Genomic DNA, 14,235 nt, shown 5'->3' on the forward strand with positions numbered 1-14,235 from the left:
CCCATTTGTAAAAGTCGAAACGTCGTGTCTTTTTCTTTCAACAGGCTTTTGCAGTCCATTTAAATTATCAAATCTACAATGTTTACCCGACCTAAAGATTCAACTAAAAACAAGGTATCATCTCACCGAAGCTAATCTAATCACATTGTGTCTTTACGTCACTAAAACATTTGTGCCCACATTAAAAATGTTTTATAAACTCCGCTAAAAAGAACCATTTAACTACCAAAAAAAATTTTTTTATAATTGTGAAATTTAAAATTTGTTTTATTTAAACTGTTTTTTTCATCAATTTGATTTGTAACAACGATTTTTTTTCCTATTTGCTGCAAACTGAATTTTCTATCCTTCCGGGCCTGGCATGGCCAAGCGTGTTAAGGCGTGCGACTCGTAATCTGAGAGTCGCGGGTTCGCGCCCGAGTCGCGCCAAACATGCTCGCCCTCCCAGCCGTGGGGCCGTTATAATGTGACGGTCAATCCCACTTTTCGTTGGTAAAAGAGTAGCCCAAGAGTTGGCGGTGGGTGGTGATGACAAGCTGCCTTTCCTCTTGTCTTACACTGCTAAATTAGGGACGGCTAGCACAGATAGCCCTCGAGTAGCTTTGTGCGAAATTCCAAAACAAACAAACAAACTATCTTTGCTAAACAACCGGTCAAAATGTCAAAAGTTAAATACTGTAAAACATTAAAAGAAGTAATTGAAAGGTAACCAAAAATCAGGTTAAAACAAACATAGTAGAATTAAATAGGCCAATGGCCCTCAAAAATCGTAAAATTCAGTCAAGTTCGACAGTGTCGTCATCACTATTGCCGCTGTTGTAGAGGAAGGGTAAACCTCGAATAAAAAACGTGTAAAATGGTACCGCTGTTCACAGTCGTAACGAAGACACGAAAGGAAGTTATGGGCAATTATGACTTGAGTGTCACAAAGCCCACTCAGTCACGCATTGGTCACTGTTTCGTGACTCGTCGCATTCTTCTGCAAGGAACTGATTCGACAGTGTAAGGACTGTTAAGTAGCTGATTTTCGTTTAGTCTAATTAGCTCAAAATTTAAGACAACCAAACGCAGATAACTCTTGTGAAGTTTGACGCGAATTCTAAAACAATTTATGTGTGCCAGTAATTAGGCAAGTATGATTTGTTTTTCCAGTTTCCCCCTCCTATGCCTAAAAACTTAAAATCACTTTTTTGTTCTCGTCATTACGAGAATAAAATAACTTGAAATATTGAACCTACAGATTTAAGGATAACTGTGATTGGTTGGTTGTTTAGTTTGAGTTGGCGCAATGGCGCAATGCAATGAAGTATTGTAACTTTTAGTTTAGTATGATCCACATCTCTATAACGGGTTGAAGTTTCATAACTTTGGCATGACTGGCACTGGTAACCTATATCTTTAGACAATCTAACATCTTAAGCATGTATTATTACAAGTTGACGTAAGTCATGGAGCTTAATTACAAGTTGACGTAAGTCATGGAGCTTAATTACAAGATAAAATTTTAATTTTGAAAATTCAATTCACGTGGTTGGTTGGTAGGAGTTTGTCGGCGTAAAACAACGTGATAAACTGAAGTGTTTATTGTTTTCTATTAGCACAGAAAATACAGGAAGTAAATTAGCATACGATAGTGTCTTACTTTGAAACGATGCGGTGTTTTGAAACAGAGCGTTGCACGCTTTCTTCCAAATAATCGACAATACACATTGAAACGATTCATGGGCACAAACAATGGTTCAGTTTATTACCAGTAGAAAGGTACGTTGTCATTTTGAGCTTGGTTTTGTTTTTTAACACAAAGAAACTACGCTTATTTGCGCCAAACAACCGATTAAATGTAACAATAAAATTATATAAAGTGTAAAAAAATTAATTAATTTAAAAACTAATTAATGTACAAAAGTCAGATAAAATTTTTCAACTAGAGTTTAAAAGATCAGTGTTAAAAAAACAATTAAGTTGGACAATGTTACCATCGCCAATGACACTGTCCAACGCTAGGGGTAAACCCGTAGGAAAGCTATGCCTAACATGGAGTCGTCGTTCACATATTAAAAATTATGCATAGAGTACAGTTATAATCAGTCGTCCATTCTTTGTCGTTTCTGAGCACTTCAACATTTTGAAGAATACGATCAGCTACTTCACGAATCAAACGTTACACATATCTTTGTGATGACGAGAAACGCACTTGATGTAAAAATGTATTTTCAAGACGGCTGGTATGGGTATTAGCACTTTAATTAAAATAAAGTACAGAACAACGTTTCGACCTTCTTGGGTCATCTTCAGGTTAATATGGTTTTCTTTATTGTGAGGTGTATATATAGTACAGTTTGTGTCCTGCATTGCTTCTATGAGATCCAGGTCAAAATAAATGGCGTACAACTCCCAGGGAACACAAATACTATAAAGGGGATTCTGTGAGTAACCACCGAACCACAAAAATCCATGGCAGAGCCCATAGAGTCACCTGATTTTGAACCACCTGTATAAACGGAAATAGAAAAACGGTTTGAAAAATGTTCGACAAATAGAAGACGATAGTTCCAATTGGGTATATCTGCTTTTTTCAGATAACTGAATAAAATATCATACATGGGAATGGTAATAAGTCATGATGGGATAGGCTGACCAGTGGAGACAGCAACACCATCCAAAGATAGATCAACTTCAGCCAGCTGTGCTTGGACATGTAAGGTTAAAGGAAGAATGAAAAACATAGCCACTGAGGAAAGAAGTCACAACCCAAGGTGTGATGCTGTAAAAAGGATTGAAGTTTTGAAACATAAGTTGAAAGTTGTAAGCAGCTGAGGTGAAGAAGAGGTTCTTGAGGCTCAATGTAAAAATACTGGAGTGAAGAAGTGCAGAAAGTCCCATGCAGATCTAAAGTCCCAGATGATGAACAGGGTCGAACATCTTCAAGGTCTCAGTAATGACAGAACCAAAGACCAGAGGTGCATAGTCAAGTTTGGATCGAATTAGGGCGCAATCGATCTTTAGTATAAAACACCGATCGGCTCCCCAACAGGTAAAAAAGAGGATACGGAGGATGTTCAGCGCCTTTGTACACTTGACACATATCTAATTGGTGAGTGGAACGAAGGTCAGCCTATGGTCAAAGATAAGACCCAAGTACTTTGCCTCAGAAATCATGGGAAGAACAACATTCCTGATGGAAATGTGGATGAATATCCCATTTGTGGCAAAAATGCGGGCAAACAATTTCAAAGAAAGAAGAATAAAACTATTTGCTTTGGTCCACTTCAACAAATGATTTAGAGCAGTCTGAAGCTGCCGCTCAATACACCTTATGCCCGACAACTGAAATGAGGTGTGGATGTTGTCGACATGGAGGCTGTTTACAACAGTAGGAGGAAGTTGTGTAATTACATCATTAATCTTCACATTGAAAAATGTGACATTCAGGACACAACCTTGAGGAACTACAAGTTGCTATGGAAAAGAATGAGAAAACGTCAAGCCCACACGGATTTGGTATCACCAGTCCATGAAAGACTTCTGTATAAAATTGAAAAATGGCCAAACAACCCTTATGAGTGAATGTCTCGCAAAATGTTGTAACCTCACGTAGTATCGTGAGCCTCATTAAGGATACAGAAATAAGATGTTGCCACTTAAAAAAGGCTTCCCTAATCGACGTTTCAAGTCGAAACATGTGGTGCACAATGAAGCACTGCTATCGAAACCACACTGGATTGGTGAGAGGAGATTGTTTGATTCGAGGAACCAAACAAGACGAACATTAACCATCTTCTCTAAGACCTTATAGAGAAAGATCGTCAAAACAGTTAGACTTATAGTTAGAAGGAATATTTCCCAGGTTTGGATAAAGAGATGACCAGGCATCATGGAAAACATTCTCCTCCCAAATCCACTTAAAAATACCAAAAAAGGTAGGATATGGATGACACAGCATCTTAGAGTGAACATCCTCAGGTCCAATCCACATACTGCTAGACCAATGTAGAGCAAGTTTTAGTTCCACCAGTGTAAAGAGGCAATTATAGTAATACAGATGATTGGCTCGAAAGGAAAGAGGCAATAGCTCTTCCCAAGGCTTGATCGCTAAGGTGGATGATGAAACAGAAGAGCAATATGCGCGAGAGATGCTCTCGCCTGGAGTATCGGTGATACACTGGACATCAGCAACTTCCTGGCAATTGGAGAACAAGATGGAAAGGAGGAGAAAAGTATACTGCCCACTAATCTTCCGAATATTATCCCGTATGATTTTGGAACTGGTGATAGAAGAAATCCTAGTTGTGAGCTTAAACCAAGATTCCAATGTTGTTTGAAAGTATGGGATACCTACAGAAGGAATCATGCATTCATTAAGATCTGCATACCACCCGGAAACAAATAGTCTCGGTAAAAGGACAAATGGAACTATTAAGAGAGTTCTCAACAAACTAGTTGGTATACAACAGAACAAGTGGGGCAAATTCTTGAATGATGTTACAAATGAAATAAATTCCAGTAAACATTAATCAACTAAATTTATCCCATTCTTTTTAATGTTTCAGCGCCAAATGAGACTGAAAGTTGAAAAGCAACCCGAAGAAGATATTGGTGAAAGTGAAAACCTGAAGTTAACATCTCAAGTTGACTTTTCGACACATGAAAGATATATGATTAAAAAGAGAGTACCTGTTTATAAAATCACATTTCAATACGATTTTGTTATTTTAAAAGAAAAGCAGTTAACAGTAACCACTATAATGAAATAAAAAAATTGACACTTGACAGTTCGAAAAACAAAAAACGTTAATATTGTTCGTGTGTAATGCATTGTTCATAATTTTGTACCATGTAATACAGCACTTAAATGTTTGTTTCCACGCATCCATTAGTTTCCGTAGGTCCTTTGTAACATTGAGAAACTTAGAAATTGTTTAAAAAATAAGTTTGAGAATAGTAATCAGTTAAAGTAATCAGAAGAACCGTGATTAAACCGTGCATTAGAAATGCAAGTTCAAATAATTATTAGACTCTTAGGTAAATACAGAAGTGTATTTAAAATTAAGAAAACAATGTTTAGTTATCAGTTAACTGTTTAGTAAACTTTGTAGAAAAAAACTACAGTTGTCAAGAAGTCATAACTAAATTTAAAGTTAGCTTAATGTTCATCAAAATCTATCTTCTCTAGGTGTATAACGACTAAAGGTTCTGAAAGAAATGCTGGGTCTTAGGTAATTGCAGAGAAATAATATTTCAATTTTGACAACATTTAGCTGGGAATGAATGTTTATGGAGACATCATGAGAGTCAATAAAACCATTAAGTTAATTTTGTTTCAGGATATCTTTTGGTCATCTGCAAACAGCTGATATTCGTTACTGCCTGTAGAGAACATTGCTACACACACTTTGTGTAAGGCTAGAACAGTGCCCTTCCCTGAGTGTACACATAATATCTAAAGATCAAAGTGAAATGAGAATAACCAGTCACGTAAGTGTAATCGAGGCTTAGCATCTGGTTACTTTTACTTAAGTATTAGTTCACGTCTATACTGAATCTGACCTGATTCTGAGTTGCTGCTCAAACCAGTGGTCACATCTGTCTTACAGTTTGTATTTTGGTGTGACGGGGATTTGAGTATATAACTGTGATATTAAGATAAGACTTTATTTGTAAGCTTCAAGATAATTACATGCATTTTGCTCATACAGATTACTTGTATGATAAAACATTCTTATTACCTCTTACTTTGGGGCACTGGTATTACTCACTATCAATTTGTTTAATCTCTACAATGAATTCAAAACACTCAATGTAAACTTAGATTGAACAAATATTGAATAAAGTCACAAAGTGTTTATGTGCATTTGAAATGAGAAAAAATTGGTACAATGTGTATATCAATTGTGAACTCAATTTTTACTGGTGTATTTTAAATTAAACCTTTGTTTCCTATATTTGAGGACTAATACAGAAGGAAGACTCAGTTATAATTGTTTGTTTGTTTGTTTTGAATTTCACTCAAAGATACTCAAGGTCTATCTGTGCTAACTGTCCCTAATTTAGCAGTGTAAGACTAGAGGGAAAGCAGCTAGTCAACACCACCCACCGCCAACTATAGGGCTACTCTTTTACCAACGAATAGTAGGATTAACCTTCACATTATATCACCCCCACGGCTAAAAGGGCGAGAATTTTTGGTGTAACGGGGATTCGAACCCGCGACTCTCACATTACGAGTCGAACCCCTTAACTAACCCGACCATGCTGGGCCTGTTATAATTCTAAAAATATTGTTTTATAAAAACATTTATCACTTGTGTAGGACATTATAGTTCACACTACGAATGCTTGCTTTATCATTTAGAAAAATCAGATGAATTGCTCATTGTTGGATACTCTATTTTATATAAATTGGTTGCTGGCGTATTAAGGACCTCTGCTCACAATCCAAGTGTTGTAGAATCAGAGCCAAGTGATACCAAACATGCTCAGTAAGTAATGGTAATATTGATCACAATGAATCAATATTACCATCTGGTCTTGGCTGTGATGGAGCCAAGACGTAGAAAGTGGTACAATTGGGTTATCAGTTCAAATATATCGTTTGTAAATGTGAACAGTATGAGCTTAACACAATAGAATTAAAAACGTGAAAGTGCGACATAGTTATCCGGAAAAATATTAACACTTTTGTAGAGTTTTCAAAAATTGAATACTATATAATTGTAATTTTGCTCCAAAGTTGAATAAAATTATCATTCAGTCTATTTATAGTCCAAAATCATGCCGTAAAGACTGTTCAAAACAAAGGAAAACATGAAATATAAACCTGGACAATTAATATAAAGATAATAGTGTATGGTAAAGCTCTTTTGGCATCAAGTTATAAATTGTGATATTTCAAAGCACAGCCAGTGTAATGTATAAGTGTATTTGTTTCTCTAAGAACATCATGCTGAAAATCTCCGATAGGATTACGTTACAAATTACATTAAGTAAACTCATTGAAGGTAATGGTGATAGCTTATAACCCCAGATTTTTTTCTATATCCAAAATTAATATTTTTATCAGAATTTCATATGTAATTTAAAATACGTTAGACACCGCCTTTATGGTTCTATAGATGTTTTAAGCTTGTTAAACCTTACAATGATAACACCATCATTAAAACCCAGAGATACTTCTGGCTGGGAAAACATACACGTGCATAGGTTAAAACAATATCAAATAACGTTCGGCCTATTATTTGCTTTATACCATGGATAGGAAACTGAATGCTTTATATCAGGGATAGGAAACTGAATCGAATTCAAAACGATAAACTGTTACTTTTTTCATGAGCCAAAATCGGGAAAAAAAAGTCGAATTGAAAAAAAATTTTTAAACTTAAATTAAAATTCGAACTCCAATTGAAATAATAAAAACTGAATTTCGAACTCGAATCGATGAAAAGTACCGTTTTTTTTTACGGGAAACTTTCGACTATCTTACTTTTCATTGGAGGAGGGTCACTCGCTGCACGTGTTATTTCCTCGATAAACCCAAATCCTCAAATCAAACTTAGCTTTTCATTTGTGTTCAGGTACCCTTTATATCGTCCATTTCTCTTTCCCTACGTTCTCATTGACCTCTTGAACCTGCCTTAATCTTTGCTACCGTATTAAACCTCTTAAGTGAATCGTATTCTCACAAAAATCTGTTAAGCTTCCATTGGTGGAAGTTGTTAATTCCTAATGAGGGTGCTGCTACCTGGTAAATGATCACTGTCAGTATTTATAGATGTGGCAACACGGAACGAAATAGAGAAAGAAGCGCCACCTTTAAACCTTTTTGGGAATTATAAAAATGACCTTTTTTGAGAAAATGACCAGTCGCTTACCTTTCTAAATCATAGGTCAGTATATAATTAGAATTTGACCTCATTAAGTCTAAAATCTCTTTCGTTTGATGTCGGCACGATCAAAGAGTTTTAAAGGAATCTTGCTTATTAGAAATAGAAGGGCTGTCGTGTTTTCCCGTGAATGAATCAGTTGCTTTGTATTCTTAAGACGGCTGGTATAGGTATTAGTACTTTAATTAAAATGTTAATACCTATACTTGCCGTTTTGAAAACACATTTTTACTTCAAGTGAGTTTCTCGTCATCACAAATCACTCAGTTACTTCCGTTTCAATCAAATTCAAATAGCTCTGAATCTGATAGAAGTTTGATTCAGCATTGTTGTTTCTTATTGTTCTTATTTCCTGTCTTTGGTATCTTGAATTAATTAACCTGTTATTAATGTGAACAATTCTTATAACATCCAAAGAACAAGATGTGTGTTTTTTTTCTTATACCAAAGCCACTTCAGGCTATCCGCTGAGCCCACCGAGGGGAATCGAACCCCTGATTTTAGCGTTGTAAATCCGTAGATTTACAGCTGTACTAACGGAGGCAAAAAACAAGATGAAACATTATACAGAAAAAAAAAAAGTCCTAATGATGAGGCATTATTAAAACCCGTATACAACTTTAAATGTAATATATTTCACTCTATCCTATAGTTGGAATTATAAACTTTCAGTATCTTATAAATAACTGCTTACTCTATAGATGTGAGAAGTTATGAAGTGATATTAAAGATACTGAGATATTAAGCTAGACGAAACTCGGATGCTAAATAGCACCTTTGGAGAGCCTGATCTCCTAAAACTAGGATGCAATACTGTTGGGTGCAGTGGATGATAAACACTTGGCAGTTAAGTGTAATATAAGATTTGTTTAATGACATATATATTTCTTATTAATCTTGATATAAAGTAGTTAAGATGAACCACTTTCAAGAGTAAAATTGAAGGGGTAAAACACACACACACACAAATACTATTATATATTAGATAAAATTACAGATTAAATACGGACGAAATTACTACGTAAAATTATAGAGTACAGTAAGAAAGAAGGTGGCCAATATATAGAAAAAACTTAAATTATTTTAAGTAAATGATGACATAATTCAGCAGTACTGGTCATTTATAGCGTTCTTCATCAATATATTCATTTCATATCATACAGTATGTATCACATTTGTCACATATCATGAGAGACATTCCCTGTCGACTCTATTCTACGACAGGAGCAGTGTATTTGTTCAGTAATTTCATTATTACTTTAGTTATAGTATTCAGGGAATCTCTGTTAATATATTTATTTATTGAAAAAGTCCATTAGGTGTTATAAATGCAAAGGTGGCTAATTAAGACATACCATTACATCGATTCATTATATAAAATGCTTATGAAGTCGTTTATTTATTTAACGAATGAACACGTTTAAACTTAACACCAACACAGATTTTTATACGATGAGGGATGGCACTGCATCCCTCTTCAATCGTTTTTTATTTCCTAAACTTAGGATCCCAAAAAGACGTGACTACATATTGTCAGCATACTCATTCTTTGTGAAATGTTGAGAGCATTATCGGTGTTTATATGGTCCCTACGTCAGCACAGATGATTCCATTGAGTTTGTTTCTTTGTTTGTTTGTTTGTTTTGAATTTCGTGCAAAGCTACACGAGGGCTATCTGTGCTAGCCGTCCCTAATTTTCCAGTGTAAGACCAGAGGGAAGGCAGGTAGTCATCACCATTCACCACCAACTCTTGGGCTACTCTTTTACAACGAATAGTGGGATTGATCGTCACATTATATTGACCCCACGTCTGAAAGGGCAGGCATGTTTGGTGTGACGGGGATTCGAATCCGCGACCTTCAGATTACGAGTCGAATGCCTTAACCATCTGGCTATGCCGTACCCCGTATAAAGGAAATAAAACTACTTGTGATAAAATTGCTATAATTGAAATGGATGATATTAAACTAGGCAGTGTTGTGTTTTTTCTATTAAATGAGCTGCTCACACTTTTAAACTTGCAGTAAAAAATGCTTTAAATGGAGGACTGAGTGCTAGTGTTATACCTCATGCGCGAAAAACTATCTAAAAAAACTGAGAACTCCAACTAAAATTAATATTTAAAAGAAAATATCATACGCCTATCGTAGACTTGGTAACATGATGGTGCTCAATATATAATATCCTGTTTAGTGGAACTCCTACCGTTTATTGGAGAGTTTATTGAAATAATTGGAATGGACTTAAAGCTTTTCAGTTTTGGGAGAAACAAAAATGATGTACGTATTAGAACCGGCTGATAAAACTACAGTACAGTTACAAGAAGATGTAACTCTAGGGGACGCCTGTAAAGTGTGTTTTTTGTAAACGTGAAATATCCAAAAACAAATGTCCGCTGACTCATAATATCATAGAGGCAATGAATGCGAGGGAAGAAGAACTTAAAAATGAAGTAATATTAGTATCATTATATCTATATCCTAGATTTAGTGTTATTTTATCAAACGTAGTGACAAATTGTATATAATGAATCCCAAACTTGAACTTCAAGTAACTGCGAAAACTGAATAGCAGATGCTATCCAGTACATCAGAGGTTGAGCTGGAAAACATGCTTACAGTGACTGCACAAAGCAAGAAAAACTCGAGTACTCCAAAAAAAAAGGTCATTGCTTCAGCTCTGAAGGACTTTGCGAAGACTGAAAGAATTCCAGCAGTCTAACTTAATGGTTGAACTCAGTGATGGTAAGTCATGAAGTCTTGTACTAACTGACTGTAGTTGTGCTGTTCTAGTGACAACAGTCAATGAAGACAGGTTATTTTCTATTTTTAAAATGATCTTAAATCCCCAAAGAGACAATTTGTTGCCTGAAATAATTGAGAATGTCTCAGTTTATTATAATTGTAAGCTTATGTTATATAATGCTAATATTTTTATATAATAAAGGAATTGCATTATAAACCCCTTTTTACTATTCTTATATCAAAACTTAAGATGTTTGTAAAACTATAAATTAAAAATATTAAAGAGTTTAAAATAAGAATATTATATAAAATTGTATCGGAAAGAAATTGATGAGAATTCAAATAATAAAAGTTACTAAAAGGGTGCCGCATCCTTTCCTTATACACGTTTCTGTAAACCTGAGTATATAGTTGTGTGTAATGTACAACTACATGATTCAGTTTTCCACATTACTCATAAGCAGTTCAGACTTAGAATGAAAACAAAGCTCGCCGTCCCTAATTTAGCAGTGTAAGACTAGAGGGAAGACAGCTAGTCTACACCACCCACTGCCAACTCTTAGACAACTTACTCTTTTACCAACGAATAGTGGGATTGACCGAAACATTATAACGCCCCCACGTCTTAAAGGGCAAACATATCTGGTGCGGCCTGGATTTGAACTCGCGACCTTCAGATTACTAGTCGAACGCCTTAACCCACCTATGTTTCACGAATTAGGTGAAATTGTATATAAAAATGTTAACAACAGTGTGCAGACACTTCTGCGTCAACTGTGTCGGTTTCTGTAATAGAAAAAAATATTTATAATTTGTTCATCATTGTCTCACTGCACATTTGTTAGTATGAATAAACCGCTTTTATGCATATGAGTAGTATACAGCTGTTATATGTATTTAAATGTATCTTCCTGTCTTCACACATGTGCCTTCCTACTTAGGCTCAGGAAAATATACACCCTATTCTTGGTAAGTGTTCTAAATAAACTCAAGGTTGGAGTGCGGAAACTGAGAGAGAGAGAAAAAACACACAGATCTAATGGTATGATTCTCTATGCTTAATGTTTTTTATTATTTGTCTCTGTTTATGTGCCTCGTATTTATAATCATGTATAGCATATCTGACAATTTATAGAAAATCTCTTATTAGTAAAATTTACGTAATTCTCAATGTAACTGTTTCTTTTAAATAATACTGAACTACGTACCAAAATAATTATGTACGTTAGAGAATAATTCACTTCATTTTTCGGACAGACAAAATATGTAGGAGACGAATTAAAAATGAGGGTCTAAGATTTATACGACCGAGCGCAGCGAGGGAATGCGGGTCACAGTTGCAACTATTATGGCTGAGATCAAGTGTCCTGAAAACTCTGGTTTTTGATTAAATTTCAAGTATTCTCTTATTTTCTTAATTATATTTTTGTGTGTTTTTGTGTGTAATCAAAGGACAAACAAACTATATTATGCTCAGTTTAGTAATAAGTTCAGTGAACAATAAATTCTATCCTAACGAAGTATTTTCTGTCTAACTGTAAAATTCACTAATAATTTAGATATTTTCTACATCATAACTGACTTGTTCACAAACTGATTGTTTTAAAATGCATGACATAAGATATAGATTTTGTTTCAGAAATCGTGATCTCAACTAATCTTTAGAAACATTTGCTGTTTTCTGCATATTTGTCCTAAAAGTCGAATTTACTTTGAGGATTTTGCTAATAATATAGTTAATGCTGTTTTACGCTTCGATGTCTATTAGTCGTAATAGCTGAACGACATGCATATATAATGTATTATGTTGAATATCACAAAGAGAGAAAAAACAATAATACTTTTAGACACGCAACCATACCAGTACAGTACTATGAACTTGAGGTATTTACTGCTTTGATATATTCACGAAGACGGTCTGACGTCGTTGTCTGAAGCGACGTATTTACTGATTACAGCAGCCTACAAAATGTCAAGGAGAATAAGAAACAGTTACACTTAAATATGACCTTAGTGTTTTTTTAATAAATGTCGTAAGTACGGTACTACATGTAGTAGAAGTAAAGCGAAAATACAACACATGGAATACAAACTGTTTATTCATAACCCTTTAACAACTAAATAATAAATCTTCAAAAGTATTTTAAAGACACTCCTAGATGATTCAATCTCTCTGACTGAGCGACATTGTTTAACGCTTCTAGCTGTGTAATAAACAGCCTTACCATAGCTGTAAGTAGACCAAATAGAATAATAGCACGGAGGTCTCGTGCTAGTTACTACCGTGAAGTAGTTACTTAAATTAATTACCTAATTTATTAACCCTATGTATACACACACAATTATAACCTACATTACATCACCCAAATTATCTCGCACATTATAGAACACGTGCCATCGCATGTCCAGCACACTTGCATACTACAATGTATACACAAACCATGCGTGAAAAGAACGTACACAGCACACACACACACACCATTATTTGCATATATCACAGTATCACACACATTAATAAATGATGCGTAATATTATGTTACCTTGTGTAAAAATTGTGTCACCACAGGGTGGAATTAAAAAAAAATTGAAAGTGTAGAAACTGATGCACTAAAGTGTGGAAACAAGGTAGGAATGGGCATGGTGTAATAAAACTTCTAATGTACAATCTCACAAGAGGGCGCGTCCAATATTCGGTCCACGTCAACTTCATTTTTCTGTGTTTGGGTATATACAAAACTGGGTCTACGATTCTTCTATTTTTCTGTAGACAGTAACAAATCCATGATGTTGATACTCAGGAAGCTTTTAGGAATTTTTCATCTTTGTATTTTCATCCATCTTCATAGCTGATGTACGAAATCCTGCTGTGTTCTTATGCAGTCTCTAAAGGAGGGACAACTGTAATAACGAATAAAACATTGGTCGACACAAATATCTGAATCATCTGGTGTCATATAAACACAATTTACAGTTCGTGTATTACCTTCAATAATTCGGTTCACAGAAACTTCTAATCATTGTATGATAATTATAACTAAGCCTGATAAGTTTAATCCACTTGGCTTATTGTATACATAACAGAATAAATAAAGTGGACATAGACAGGTTGTTGAACACGCCCCTTGGCAGGATTATACAGAGAAAGTTTTATTATATCATGCCCATTCCTACCTTGTTTACTTGTTTTATTGGTACAACCATTCCTATACTTCCAGTTTTAATATATTTTTCCACTTGTTTAATACACTATACGCTAAGGGTAACCTGTTGACCATCATTCTTATATCAAACTAAACACAAATAAAACTACAACAAACACGAAAAAGAAATTAGTCTTAGAAACACAACAATTATTAATTAATCTTTTAAAGAGAATTTTTTTAAAAAATGTATGCACTACTGCTAGAGATTTAAAATGTCATTCTGTAAATATATTTTTGAAATATTTCATAAAATGATGTGAATGTCTTAAATTCTTCAACAATAAGAAAATGTCGTTAAAGCTGATTTTGATTTGTTTTGAAAAAATTATCACGTTACTAACGCAACAAATTCAAATCATAATAGTGTTTACAAGCGACTGACCTGATGCTTTAGAAGTAAAGAAGAA

The sequence above is a fragment of the Tachypleus tridentatus genome, chromosome 7, assembly GCF_004210375.1.
Source record: "Tachypleus tridentatus isolate NWPU-2018 chromosome 7, ASM421037v1, whole genome shotgun sequence".
Classification (NCBI taxonomy): Eukaryota; Metazoa; Arthropoda; class Merostomata; order Xiphosura; family Limulidae; genus Tachypleus; species Tachypleus tridentatus.